The sequence below is a fragment of the Lissotriton helveticus genome, chromosome 8 (assembly GCF_964261635.1).
Source record: "Lissotriton helveticus chromosome 8, aLisHel1.1, whole genome shotgun sequence".
Classification (NCBI taxonomy): Eukaryota; Metazoa; Chordata; class Amphibia; order Caudata; family Salamandridae; genus Lissotriton; species Lissotriton helveticus.
In genome coordinates, this window is record NC_136069.1 from 389,523,349 (window position 1) to 389,538,185 (window position 14,837).

The 14,837-nt window shown below is 46.3% G+C and overlaps 1 protein-coding gene and 1 long non-coding RNA gene across 3 annotated transcripts in view; one reads left to right on the forward strand and one right to left on the reverse strand.

The window, feature by feature from the left end:
- The window catches only part of LOC144771653 (uncharacterized), a 945,479-nt gene that overhangs the window by 566,713 nt on the left and 363,929 nt on the right, over window positions 1-14,837 (forward strand). The window lies entirely within an intron of this gene.
- Window positions 1-14,837, reverse strand: part of LOC144771654 (uncharacterized) — a 212,080-nt gene that overhangs the window by 158,092 nt on the left and 39,151 nt on the right. For both annotated transcript variants that reach the window (XR_013599411.1, XR_013599412.1), the window contains exon 3: window positions 3,801-3,998. This is a non-coding gene — a long non-coding RNA (uncharacterized LOC144771654). The remainder of the gene's footprint in view (window positions 1-3,800; window positions 3,999-14,837) is intronic.

Sequence of the window (14,837 nt, forward strand, 5' to 3'; positions counted from 1 at the left end):
TTACTGATGGTCATATCCTGAATACAAGTGCATCACCTGTGACTACCCTCACAGATTCACTCAAAATGAGATTCAGCATAGAGTGTTCGCAAAACAAACACTTATCCCACTAAATAATTAACTAATCGCAGCGTACTGCTGAAATCTGCAGAATGAGTAATATTCACCATCTGCGTGTGTGTGTGTAAGCCTCACCTCACATTATCCCGACCGACGGAGACAAGGAGATTCATTCCATAGCCAAATCAAAACTCCCCCAGGCTCTTCTTTCACGTGATAAACAGCTAAATGACATATGGCACATTCAAACGTACATGCCGCATTTTTAAGGCCAGGTCATTCAATTAATAGTCACAACACTGCATCGATTTCAAATCCCTGGAAGAGCACACAACATTTATTGTGCTACATATGTTGTCATTGAGATATCATACACAAATTAATACAGTGGTGAGAATTAACGTGCCCCCATAAATTGTGCGGCATCACTGTATAAAATCAACCAGCACATTAGACACGCTGCACCCCTCTGCCACAAACAAATGAAGGGCCCCCGCGCATTGCCCAGTGGGCGTCACTACTCTGGGTGAGGGGGGGCACTGTTTCCTTGAAACGAAAGGCAAAATACAGTTTTATGCACAGCCACTTCTAGAACAGAACGATCAGTAACCAGCATTTACATAAACCTGCCCATCCCATCTCTTCTACCTTTCTGATGAGAGGGACTCTTTACAGCCACGCCCTCTGCAAGCACCCATACGCACATAGCCAGGGCAACTCGGCAAGTGTCGCACCTTTAGGCCCTTATAAGTGTTTAGTCTTGCAGCACATTATCCTGTTAATAATCCGGTCATTCACACAATTTAGTTTTCAAAAATGCCCTTTTGCTGCTTCTAAATGTTGCCATCTAGTGGCAGTATACTGTTGATTTAAATATCAATCAGCGCCAATAATAAACTGTGGTTTATTACTATTACTGAACACACACATGTTTAAGGGGACTCGCACTAGGTTTAAATATGTTGCATCTCAACCTCTTTCATTATAAATCTTTGCATGAACAAACAATGCAGCACGTGGGTCGAAAGTGGACCACTGTACATGCAGCCTCTTGTCCACAGAGTTCCTTTGGGCTCGTATCGCTATGCTCGTCCGATAAATAGTTGACATCCATACGTGCACACATATAAGGCAACACATTGCCTAGCTCGAGCAGTCTAGACAGGCAGGCCTCATGCCCCTTCCAATTGGCTTAGCAAATGCTCATAAGATCTCTCTATCCTACAAGTTCCCTCAAAATGAAGTCTATGATATCCCTCGGTGCAGCAGAACAAAAAACAGGTTTTCCGCTCCATTCCTTTTCAGGGCCCTGACTGCAAACGCAAAAGTGCGACAGCTGTCACTGCGCCCACCCGTACCTGTTTCAAAGCGCCATCTTCCCTTCACCAGTCTCAGCGCACAACACTTCTAGGTAGGGTGACCAACTGGCATTGGTGCAAATTCAGGACGGTGAATGTCAAAATTCAGGACAAAGGGACAAAATTCAGGACAAAAATTCAGGACAAAGGGTCAAAATTCAGGACAAAAATTCAGGACAAAGGGTCAAAATTCAGGACAAAACTTTGGGACAAAAGTTACGTTTTACAGACACGTCAGAGGTGGTCGCGCAATAGTATATAAGTAAGTAAATAGACAACCACCTACGTACAAGTCAAAATAAGTTTATATTAGGTTGAGACAATCATGCACGTCACGGTTTTTCAGTATGGCCGCAGCTTGCTACCTTATACGATTCAAAATTTGCATCTCGCTCCAGCAGGTACATTAGTCACCAGGCAATGGTGAACCACACCTGAATATAAGTGAGGTCGCTTTTATTGTTGATGGAAAAATACTGGATATACAAGGAGCTTTGCAGTGCCAGCCCCCAGTGACAAAACCGCTCTCCCCCCCTTTCCGCCTCCCAGTGAAACACCCAATGCCCGGTCCGGCCAGTCCGGCCTTGCTACCACCCTCCGTTGGTGCCCCTCATCTTCACTTAGACCGTCTCTCATGTGTATTTAATTTCTTTTATAGTGTTACTCATCCCAAGTATGTAGGGCAGTGTGTCGGAGTAAATTACATCACACACACATTATATAGAGACAATGACTCATATTAACGTGAAAGTCATTGTATAGGAAATGTCACTTAAGATAATGGGTGCTACAAGGTGTAATCATTCTTTCATCCATCTTTCAATCTTTCACCATTCATTCTGTCCTTCCATCTGTGTGCCCATCTATATCCAAACATATTCAACCATTTGCAAACCTATCCACCATGTATCCTTTCATCCATCATTTCACTCATCCATCCCTTTATCCACCCTTTCACTCATCCATCATTCATCTACCCACCCTTTCACTCAATCCATCCGTACAGTCATCCATCCACTCTTCCACCCATCCATCTATTCACTCAACCATCCAGCCATTTACCCTTTCACCCATCCATTCACTTACTCATCCATACACCTATTCACTTGCCCATCATCTACCCTTCCACCCATACATCCATCTATTTACCTTTTCGCTCATTCATACTTCCACTCATTCACTCTTCCATCCATCCTTTCTTTCATTATCTATCCATTCACCCTGTCATTCATCCATTCATCCTTAACTTTCAGTAATCCAACCAGCCATTCACACATTCCTCTTAGTATTTACTTTCCCACCTTTTCACATTATGAGCTGAGCCTTTGTCTGCAGAGTCGCAGACAGAAGAGGCCTATCAAGAACGTCACCTCGCTGTAGTTCCTGAAGCGTGGGGTGGGGGATGGTTCACTATGCCCCTGCACATAGGCTATCTGAAAACGTAGAAGTCATGAGTCATGCATAATGCACAGTGCCAGGATGTGAGGTGACTGTGACATGGTGTTGTTTCCACGGCTTTAAGTGGTGTAAAAAAGCTTGGGGGTCTCTTCAAAGTGTGTGTTTGGTGTAATTAAGGGTTGGGTTTAAAACACTTAGGCAAAAAATCTGCGATTAGCATAGTCTTTCATCCGACTGGTATTAAGTTGTTTCTGACATTGCATCCATTTGTATAATACAGCAAGTAACATTACACCAACAAGAAGCCAGGACTGTTGGCTTTGTCAATGGGTGTTAGTTGCTTAAAATGAAAAAGCAGTAATCAGGGCTTTGTTGAATATAATATTGAAAATACCTCACTCTAAAATGATGGGACAGTTAAAGAACGATAACCCCTACTTTTTAACTTGTTTTTCAGGCTTCTTTAAATAAACAGTTGTTTTCATGTTGCAGCATGGGCGTTTTACCTTTTTTCTAACAGATTGCCCTGCTGTACACTGAGGTAGGAGGAGGCCGCCACATGCTTGAACACCCCCAGACTGCCACATTGTCAATGGGCGGGGAGGGGCTGCTCTTGAGCACAGAGGAGCGTGAGGCGCCCCATCAAGAGTGGGGTGAGGCCTCTCACAGGGGAGCAGCGCTGCTCCTTGTGATGGCCAAAATTACGGACAAAAGGCGTCCGTAAAAGGGATCCTCACGGACAACGGACGTGAGGTCCCAATTACGGACGGTCCGTGAAATTTACGGACGGTTGGTCACCCTACTTCTAGGCCAAACATATAACCACCAAGGTCTCACTTCAAATGTTGGCAGTGCGCCCTCAATGCGCCAGCATAAACTAGCAGTGCATCCATGCCAACGTGCAGCACACCACTCAGCGGCGGGAGCGGGCATACTCACACCCATTCCGGTCCCCGTTGTCCCTACGATAACATGGCTGCTCACCGAAGGCTCCGGCCCAAATCCTGCCCTGTGACGCAAGGACAGCTGTTCCTCTTCGCACAAACAGCCACTGACGAGACTCCTCCGGATCCGGCTCTCGTCCCTGCTCGACGCGCGCCTGCCACTCCACCGTCCCTGGAGCCAACATCCAGTTGCAAAGCCTCATTGTGAGGCCGCCCAGCGTGAACTGCGCTCCAGGACCTGGAAAAACAAAAGAAAAAGAATTACAGCCTCCCAGAGGCTGGAAGGGCAGGCCGTGGTGCGCAGAAGTCAAAGAGGCAGACTCTCGCGCTCCACGGCCTTTTAACCCCTCATCTGCCAGGCCGGATCTAACCGGCCTGGCCTTTGTTCCTTCTTGACCCGGAAGTGACTCAATCACGTCCGGGTCACCAGGGGACCCGTAGTCCAATCCAGGTTGGGGCGTGCCCTCCTCATCATGGTGACACGTTGGGGGGCATGCCCCACTAGCTAGTGCAAAAGCGGGTGAGGCCTGTGCGCCCCGCCATAACTGCTGCGGGGCCGATGTCAGCCCCACCATTCCTTTCTGTCCGAAACAAGTTTAATGTGGCGAGAAGGGTGACAAAGGAGCTAGGTTTTCAGACCATCCCCTCTCCACAACAAACCCAAGACTCAACACCCACCCAGAAAAAAAACCCAAAAGCCGGTGCATCTACTATGACCTGGAACAATGTCCCCCAAAGAAAGAACATTTGTTGTTTTCACAAGTGTTTCATTCCCAACTCATCACATTTACACATATAAATAAACGACGATTTTATGCAGTGCATGTACCATATTTTAAAGGGACGTGTCATAGCTTCAAGCAAGTGCTTAATGAAGGTTTTTTTATCGTGGCAAGAAAGGTTGAAAGGTGCTGTACATAGAATGATGTATGGTCTAGAACAGCCAGGGTGAATGCACGCATACAACTTACTCACGTTGGTGCTGCACTCAAACGGGTCATCTTCCTCCTAGTTTACTGAGTGGGACAACTACGGTACTCTGATGGGGGCACTGAGAGATGAGGGGCCGCTCTGCTAACCCACCCTCACCACTTCCTGCCCTCTAAGGAGGCGGGCAAGTCCTTTGTGCCCGGTCCTCCTAATGAACAACTCTAGAGCAACAGCTAACGAGGAGACTTTCGATCCAACATGGCAGCCTGGATAGTGGTACATGCCGGGTATCCATCCTCCTCCCAGCAAACCCTGGGAATAGGCAGTCAATGGTGATGTATTCGATGCCGTGTTGAGTACCTGACACTGACCGAGGTCTCCTAGGCTGGGCTGGGCCACTTGCCCCAAAGCTGGCAGAGAGCTTCCATTGAGTGGGTGTGATGGCCAAAGTGAGCGGAGCTGGTAAACTCCACTCCATGGGGGTGAGTGGAGTTTTGCCATACTTCGTGCTTATAGAAATGTTTTCGGGCAAGAAAAGTGCCTGGGCGAAGTACCGAATTAGCCGCTCCAACATTAAAATTGAATTTAACATTTCTGCCAGCTCTCCAAATCAGCAAAACCCAGCTAAAAAGCAAAGTAAAGGTGCAAGCTAAGAAGGCTTCGAGGGATTTGGACTTAATCAAGGCAAGAAGCATTAGAGGCACAGAGGAGCTTGTAACATCCCATGAAGCCGCTGTTTGCCAACCATACTTGAAAGCAGAAATTGGAAAGTATGCACTTAAAAACATTTTATCCTTAAGGCTTCTGACTACACCCATCAGGGAGTGCAGGGTACATTGGAACAACTGGGACCTGGGATCCTTGGAACAATGTAGGTTGTGCAATTACCACTCTGAATCAGCTGCCCTCATCGTATGTTGCTGTGCAAGCTTACTACAACTGTGCAAGCTTACTACAACAGAGGTGCAAGTATCTGAGGACTATCTTAATGCAACTGATGGAAGATCATGCAAGGGAGCACTACTACTCATATATACATCCGTAACTCCAAAAGTTCTAGCGCAGGTCGGCAAATTCTTCGCAGAAGCGGGAAGAATATTACCACAGTCTGGATCATCATCAGGGAGAATTGACAATCCTACAAAATCCTCTAGGGAGCCCCCTCTGTCCTGCATGACATAACCCAGTGAAACTGCAGTACTTGGAGCCGGCACCCCTGTAAACCTGCACATGCCGCTTACCGCCCATTGAAAGACTCAGGCAGTAGCCTTCTCCAAACGTCGGCGTACTCGCACAAATTTAACACAGTTTTTAAATGTATTTAACTTTGATACATTCAAGCTTTTACCATTTCTGCCTGGACGAGCCATTCTAATGGATAGAACAACCGGACTGGTTAATTAAATAATCACACAATTTCTATTCATCTGGAGGTTCAGGGAAAGAGCCATTCAAAAACTGCCGATAGCGAACCAATTTGAGATGAACATTTTATTCATTGTAAATAATGATGCTGGCAGCCACAACTACTATCACTTTCAAGTCACTTAAACAAATGCATATTGTCTAGGTCTACTGCCGCATATGGTTTTAACATTATTAAGCTTCTCTCGATAATGAATTCCGTTTTACCATGTATTATGTTTTTCGTGCGATAACAGATTGTTATGGTTTTAATTAACTAAACAATTAAAATAAATTGGCACAGTAAAGGATGTAAAATAATGAAAGTGGACTATTTTAAAACTTATAAACGGACCCGCTCCAGTCTACCCTTCGAAGATGCGCAACCATTGCACTTTCGCCATTGAAATTTACTGGAATTAATTCAGATTCTCTTTTATCGAATAAATTGGAAGTTGATAATAGAGGTAATTCAACTGGGGGATTCACAGCAATTCTGTCTGTCGGTTGTTTATCGAATAGCTTGTGCTAATCTGTTATCCATGGTCTGTGCTGTTTTCAAGACATTTCCTTGCTGCTATCTACCGTTAGAATACCAATGTGGTCAAAGAAGGAACCTCCTCCTAAACATCCAAATTTCTATCTTTGATGACTCGGGGTGTGAAATGTGAAGCTGGTCCTGATAATTTACTGACCAAAATCTTATTGTAAAATTCAGAATGGTGTGGTCACCTTTTCAGGGTCAATTCCTTGAAAATTCAGGAATTATTTAGATAATTTTCAAAAGAGGTGTTTGTGGTGCCATGAATAATTAACGGCTTATATCAAATGTATACACTATTCTAAGTTGTTAGCCATTGTACAGAAAGTATCAGCACTGGCACTTTCACAGATCAGAGATGATGGGATAAGGTGTTCTTTCAGCCAAACCACTGAACTTTAGATCATTGTTTCTCACTGTGGATGGTCTCTTGGAAGTAGTTTACTGTTTATGTTGCTGTTTTGGTGACATCTGGACAGCCTTTGTAGGGCAGATCATTCAGTTTTGAGGAGCAAATAACATTATTGGGCCATTCCACAGGGGCTGCTTTGTATTTTTCAAATCCGTCCTTGGAACAGCTGGTCCCAAATAGAAATAGTTGATGAAAGTCACCTGTCCCACTGTAATTTTATCAGTAATGGCATAACACAGTGATGTATTCTGGCACCCTATTTGTATGTACTGTATGTAGCAGACCTGCCAGAAGCTATTCATGTAAAACAGTTTTTTTCTCCAAAGATGAATTTTAAACACACATAATGTTTATGATTTGCAAGATGACCTTTTAATAAAGAATCATGCAAAGGTTTGCTTACTGCAAATGTTAATGGTGTTAGAGAGATGCTGCCAGCTGAATAAAATAACCACTAATACAGATAAGAATAAAACAATGGTGTTCTCTCCCAAGACTGTAATAATGTCTATGTAGCTCTTATGGGTTCAAACTTGAAAATATTTCTTATTATAAGGGTTTTGGTATTGCATTTTCCTCAAAGGTTTTGGAAAAAATCACCTGCCAGCTTCTAAAATTTTCTCCACTTTTCCTTACAGTAATTGTTGGCTATTGGTCTAGCACCCATATGGTCTTACATGGTCTGCTGCATTCCCAAGCAGCCCTATTCAGAGAAGTCCCATACTGGTGCTCAAATGACTTAATTACAATCCATGGGTTAAGCCTTCCTCAGAAGGTCTTGGGCCTCTGAATGAGAGCAGAAAATCTGTTTTCTGTACTTCATGTTTCCCAAACACGATACTAGCTAAGGTTTTATCCCTTTTCTCATGCAATTGCGGAGGGAGTCCTGGTAAGTTTGTGTTCACTGTTTAGTAATATGCTTAAATTCAGCAGGTCGATACGTCTGATCTGAAGTTGTAGTCTGATGCCAAAGTGTAGGGAGGGTTACTGATTCTGGTGGAGTGATTTCTAGGGCAAGGGCCATCGTCCACAAATCCAGCCTCCGCCTGAGCACACTCCCTGACGAGTCCACAGAACTGATGGAACACCTTCACTTCAAGATACTGGCCAGCCCCACCGCCGCCCTCCGAGGAACCCTCATCTACCGACCCCCTGGACCCCGCAGACCCTTCGCCAACTCCATTACGGACATTATCTCCCCGCAGGCCATCGCATCCACCAACTACACCCTGCTGGGAGACCTCAACTTCCACCTCGACAATCAACTGGACCCCAACACCACATCCCTCCTGGACAACCTCCACAACATTGGACTCCGCCAGATCGTGACCGAGCCCACGCACTCAGCAGGACACACCCTCGACCCCCTCTTCACTACAGGAAACTCCATCACCTTCAGCCACACCACCGAACTCCCATGGACCGACCATCATTGCGTCCACTTCACCTTCAGAACACCCACCATCCACAGACACCAGCACCTGCTTCCACAAAGAAACTGGACCAAAATCACCGATGACCAGCTCACCTCCTCACTCAACAACTCCACCCCAACCATCGCGGAAAACGACGACCCCAACACCGCAGCCCGAACCCTGCATAGATGGATCTCGGACAGCACCAACACCATAGCCCCCCTCAAGAAAAACAACAATACCCGTGCCAAGAAAGCCAGATGGTTTACCACCGAACTTCGAGAGTCCAGGCGCACATGCCGCCGCCTCGAAAAGGCCTGGAGAAACACCAAATCCACAGAAGCCCACAACAACTTCAGAGCCGCCACCAACGCCCACCATCAACTCATCAGAGAAACGAGGAAAAAGGCGATTGAAGACAGAATATCCACCCACGCACACAACAGCAAGGAACTCTTCAGCATCATCAAGGAGTTTGCCCAACCCACCAGCGAGTCTACCGACATCCCTCCCTCACAAGACCTCTGCGACAAACTCAGCATCTTTTTCCACCACAAAATCAAGAGCATCTACGACAACTTCGACGAAGACAACCAACACACTGAACCCTCACCAACCACCCCCGACACCCGGAAACCAGCGATTGATGACTGGACAGCCCTCACCACCGAAGACACACTGAAGACAATGAAGTCAATCCACTCAGGGGCCCCCACGGACCCCTGCCCCCACCACATCTTCAACAGAGCCGCCAACACCATCGCACCCATGCTCCGCCAAACCATCAACCGCTCCCTGGCGACCGCCTCATTCCCAGATGACTGGAAACACGCCGAGGTCAACCCCCTCCTAAAGAAACCCTCAGCGGACCCCACCGACCTCAAAAACTACAGACCCATCTCCCTGCTCCCGTTCCCAGCGAAAGTCATCGAGAAAGCCATCAACAGCCAACTTGCCACATTTATTGAAGGACACAACATCCTCGACTCCTCCCAATCCGGCTTCAGAAAAAACCACAGTACGGAAACCGCCCTCCTCGCCGCAACAGACGACATCCGCACCTTACTGGACAAAGGAGAAACAGTAGCCCTCATCCTCCTCGACCTATCAGCGGCGTTCGACACAGTCTCCCACCGCACCCTAATACGCAGACTCTACGATGCAGGAATCCAGGACAAGGCCCTCGACTGGATCTGCTCCTTCCTCTCCAGCAGGACGCAGCGGGTCAGACTCCCCCCTTTCCTCTCGGACCCCACACCTATCACCTGCGGAGTCCCCCAGGGCTCCTCCCTCAGCCCGACGCTCTTCAACGTCTACATGGCTCCACTTGCCCCCATCGTCAGAACCTACGGACTCAACATCGTGTCATATGCAGACGACACCCAGCTCATCCTCTCCCTATCCAACGAGCCCAACACCGCCAGACGCAACTTTCGAGAAGGCATGGAAGCCGTCGCCAAATGGATGAAAAACAGCTGCCTACAACTAAACACCAACAAAACAGAAGTACTCATCATGGGCCCAAACCCCGACGCCTGGAGTGACACCTGGTGGCCCACCGCCCTTGGAAACCCGCCAACCCCCACAGACCACGCACGCAACCTGGGAATCATCCTGGACTCCGAGCTCAAAATGGACCGCCAGATCAACTCTGTCTCATCTTCCTGCTTCCACACCCTCCGCCTCCTTCGTAAGACCTTCAAATGGATCCCCCTCGAACACCGAAAGACAGTCACTAACGCCCTGGTCACCAGCAGACTCGACTACGGCAACGCACTCTACGCCGGAATAAACAAAAACCTCATTCGCAAGCTACAAAACATCCAGAACGCCGCCGCAAGACTGGTCCTCAACCTGCCAAAACACTGCCACATCTCCCAGCACCTGCGCACACTCCACTGGCTCCCCGTCAAGGAGAGAATCACCTTTAAGATGCTCACCCACGCACACAAGGCCCTCCACGGCACCGGACCAGCATACCTGAACAGCCAACTCAAATTCCACGCACCCCAAAGGACCCTACGATCAGCCCAGCTTTCCTACGCTGTGGTCCCCCGCACCAGAAAGACCAGATCGGGAGGCCGCTCCTTCTCCTTCCTCGCGGCCAAAGCATGGAACGCCCTTCCGCTCCACCTCAGACAGACAACATCGCTCCCCATCTTCGCAAGAAACCTCAAAACCTGGCTCTTCGACAGACCCCCTCCTTGATGGAATGGAACCTGCACCCCCCCAACCCCCCACCCCCCCACCCCTAGCGCCTTGAGACCCTTACGGGTGAGTAGTCGCGCTTTAACAAACTCCTGATTGATTGATCCTTTCACACTGAGGCTTGGTCAATGTGCCCATTCCAAAATTGGTGACAGAAGCCATCAAGTGGGAGTCGAAACCGGTACCCTTTGAGTTGCAGAGTGGCTACAATACCCTGGTCTTGGAAGTGGATGTCTGTGGTGATACATCCCGGAACTACAACATACATACAATTAGTTACGGGTTCGAGGGAAGTTTAAAGACCAGAGCACAGTTATAACCCTGAGAAGACTATGAAAAACAACAGATAACTGTGGGTCTACCAATATAATCAAGACGTTATTCACTTTTAACTGAGAGCAGTGCATTAATAAAAAAAGTGAAAAAAGTGAGTGTGTTAAACATAAGATTGGATGATGCATGCAATATAACTTTATTCTGGAGTCATGCACCTCCAACGTTAAAAACAATAGAGTGCAAAAAAGTCAGATGGTTCAAACAAATAACTGGGCTGTTTGGGGAGGTCCAACAGCCCGGCGGGCTGCTAGAAGTACCGACGGACAGAGCGGTGCTTCAATTTCCTGAGCTGTTTGCCAGGTGAGGCGAGGCAATTCCCCTTACAAATTAAGGAGGGAGAATGAAAGTGAACAGGTGACACTCAGCATTTCTGTTCACAAATGTCCATTTCTGTTCATAAATGTCCTTTTGTGTTTATTATTTAACTCACGTAAGCAGTTGCAATTAAGTTTATGGGTCCTGAGGAAGCGGCAGGTACATTGTTTGACCACTAATAGTCCGCAGAAACATGTCGACCAGATTACCCAGTCAGAAGTTATTTGTTTGAACCATCTGACTTTTTTGCACTCTATTGTTTTTAACGTTGGAGGTGCATGACTCCAGAATAAAGTTATATTGCATATATCATCCAATCTTATGTTTAACACACTCACTTTTTTCACTTTTTTTATTAATGTACTGCTCTCAGTTAAAAGTGAATAACATCTACCAGACATCCATCTTACATTAATCATCTCCTTTACATATTCACGGAGATAGAAAGATGGACTGACTACTGTGAAGTAGACCAAATGATGTACTGGGTGACACAGAACGAGTAACTGATGGACATTTTTCACAGTGGTTAATTGTTCAGTAGTTTGTCTTCTATTTAAACTTCTGCTAGCAGACACATAGCCAGCCCTACACATATGTTGCCTTGATTATATTGGTAGACACACAGTTATCTGTTGTTTTTCACGATACATCCCGGAAGCCATGGGACAACACTATGATGTGTAAGCACACAACCTGTTTCCATGAACAGCCTGGGAAACCGCCCTGCCTCATGGGGCAAGGGGTCAATGACACTGGTTGCGTGCCTCTTCAACAGGACTGGTGGGTTCTGCAACAGTGATCAGTGTCTGAGGTTATGGTATTGGGGATGAAGGCAGAAGAGTTCCCTGCAACAGCTCAAGCCATAGCAAGGGATGCTGGAGCCCATCACAGATGGTGGGAACCACTGTATAACAAGACTACTGGGTGGTGGTCCCAAGCTGTGCTTTTGGGCTAGCCATCCCCCTGCTTAGATAGAGAGCTGGCATTTCCCCCTGCTGCTGATATAAATCACGCATCGATTGCTGAGGTGCACAGAAGGGATTTGGAGTGGCTGGGGACAGCTCCCCTCCTCCTATTGAAATGATAACCATGCCTGAACACAAGCGTTCCCACCTGGTGGGTTTTTGAGACGAACAACATCAATGTCAAGAGGAGCCAAGATTCCCTTATGGCCCTGGCTCTTTCTCACATCCCTGCTGCTCTACCGCCCCAGGTGGCTACTTTATGTTGACTTGAACCATGGATGGGCAGGAGCAGGTACAGGAGGGTCCACGTGACAGAACATCTTGGGGGCCTAGCTAGAGAATGCACTACAATTTAGCTCCCCCGAATTATGCAGGGTAAGCATTGCTTCTGTCTCAGGTGGGCCGTCTTTCTCATCATGCTCGTTCTAGGCCCAGGCCTGACAGCCATGTACCCCCCTCCAGCAAACTTCTGTTGCCAGATCATTCAAATGAGCTTGCACCCTTTGACGCATAGGCGGAGAATATGAGGCCTATTTTTCACCTACGCACCCTGGGACTGTGGAGTGCAAGGAAACGGCCATGCCCTGTGCATGACTTCTGTCTGGGAAGCCGCCAAAGTTCAGGTTGAGCTTTTACTCATGCCAGTGTTTAATGTTCCTTACATCGCATCACCGATGGAAACTTTGTTATTACCTTTAATTTCTCGATATAATCAAGTTTATTTGAAGCTGTATGACAGGCCAGTTACCCACCCTACTGGGGTGATCCAAGGACCTCAATAAGCCAACCAGTTGGTAGCAGCTACAGGTGGTGTGTTGAAATGGCAGGGACTTTTCAATATAAGCTAATGATCCATACTTTTTTTAATTGCTTTTATTTTTGTGAGTGTCTTATAACTTAATCATTTTTTTCAAGCATCACATAATATTAATAGAAAACTTTCTGATGGACAATCTCGTGAGCATTTAAGTACTCAGTTGCTTGGTTGTCTCCTGCGATCACTGCGTGTATTGTTTGTGCTGTGTCCTGAATGGCTGTGCGTTCCTAATTTCATGTATCTAAGTGGGGGTAATGCCTCCCAGACCATTGATCAAATAGCGATTTACACTGTTATTTGCAATCTGTCTTCCAGGGTATGCACTCTTATATATCACAACTGTGTGAATGGTTTTTTGTGCTTTTATTGTGCAATAAATCACAATCTTAGCATTTTCTTTGCTTTCTTTTATACAAAGTTTTTTAGGAAGAACATGCTAAACATTTACAAACATAATGACATGGGACACAACTTACAAAAACCAAAACAAAACTTACATGGCAACACTTCATAAATACATGTAAGGACTTATTCAGGGGAAGAGTGTATGTGCAACAAAAAAATCACTACATCTTGATTACAGTTAAAAACGTGGTTTAAAGACATGCAACCGACTGGGTGCAGTGGCCTGTCTAGTATCCTGTAGTGTATTGCCTTTGGGACTTTTACCACTTCAGTCCTCCTGTGTATAGTGCTGAATGCTACTACTAGACCCTGTTAAGATTGGAGTCAGAACATGGGTTAATGCCAGGATTAACAAAAATTGCAAATAACATGCCAAATTAAAGACAATTGAAGAAACAACATTTGGGTTCCTTGTGTAAATCTCTGTTTGATCAATGGTCTTGGAATCATTACCCCCACATAGATTCTTTAGGTATTGATTTCAGCCTCCACAGTCCAAAACTGAATCACTCCCTATTCTAGGACAATCCTAACTTCATGTGGAATCGGAATTTATGGTGTTTTGGGAATGTGCGCTGTATAAGGGCCAATCTCCCAGGACAATTGTGGTGTCGCTGCGCTTATCTGGGGGTTTGACCTTACTTTCCTGTTTGTACGTTTGTCTGCTGACTCTGTGCCACCCCACCTGTGACTTGTCAATCAGTTACCCCAGGCCTAGGTCTGAGAGTCTGCTTGACCACGTATTTCTGAGTTGGGGTTGATGGAGAGTTTAGTTGGGGTTGGTGGAGAGTTTATATCGGGCGAATTTGATAATAGTGATGAAATTTCATTTGTATATGTAAGGGTATCATTGTGCATAATTACTTCAAATTTATCAATATTCACATTCCCCCCTTTAGCTGAATTCCCAGCTACATTATCTAACTCATACTTCATGACAGTCACATTATTGGGGACGTGTTGTTCTTCAGTTTTAGATATTATTACTTTCCTAGTTACGTGCATTCAAGCCAATGTGAGGACTATTTGTTTAGCAGGAAACACTGGATTGCAGGGAACCACACAAAAACAATAGGCATATAAAAATGGGCAACAATCACTTGCACAGTCCGGTCAACCATCGGGGGAGCCAGGAGAACCAGTGCATATACCACTCCTATTCATGGTCACCTCCCTCCTCACGCATGGTTCTTTATAAACAGTGCAATGCTTGGATGGCAGAGTCAGAGTCCTATTGTCTATGTCATTGCCTTTGCAGCAGGACGTACCGATCTTGGCAACCACCCCTCCCTCCACTGCAGTCATTAAGTCCGACACATATCGATG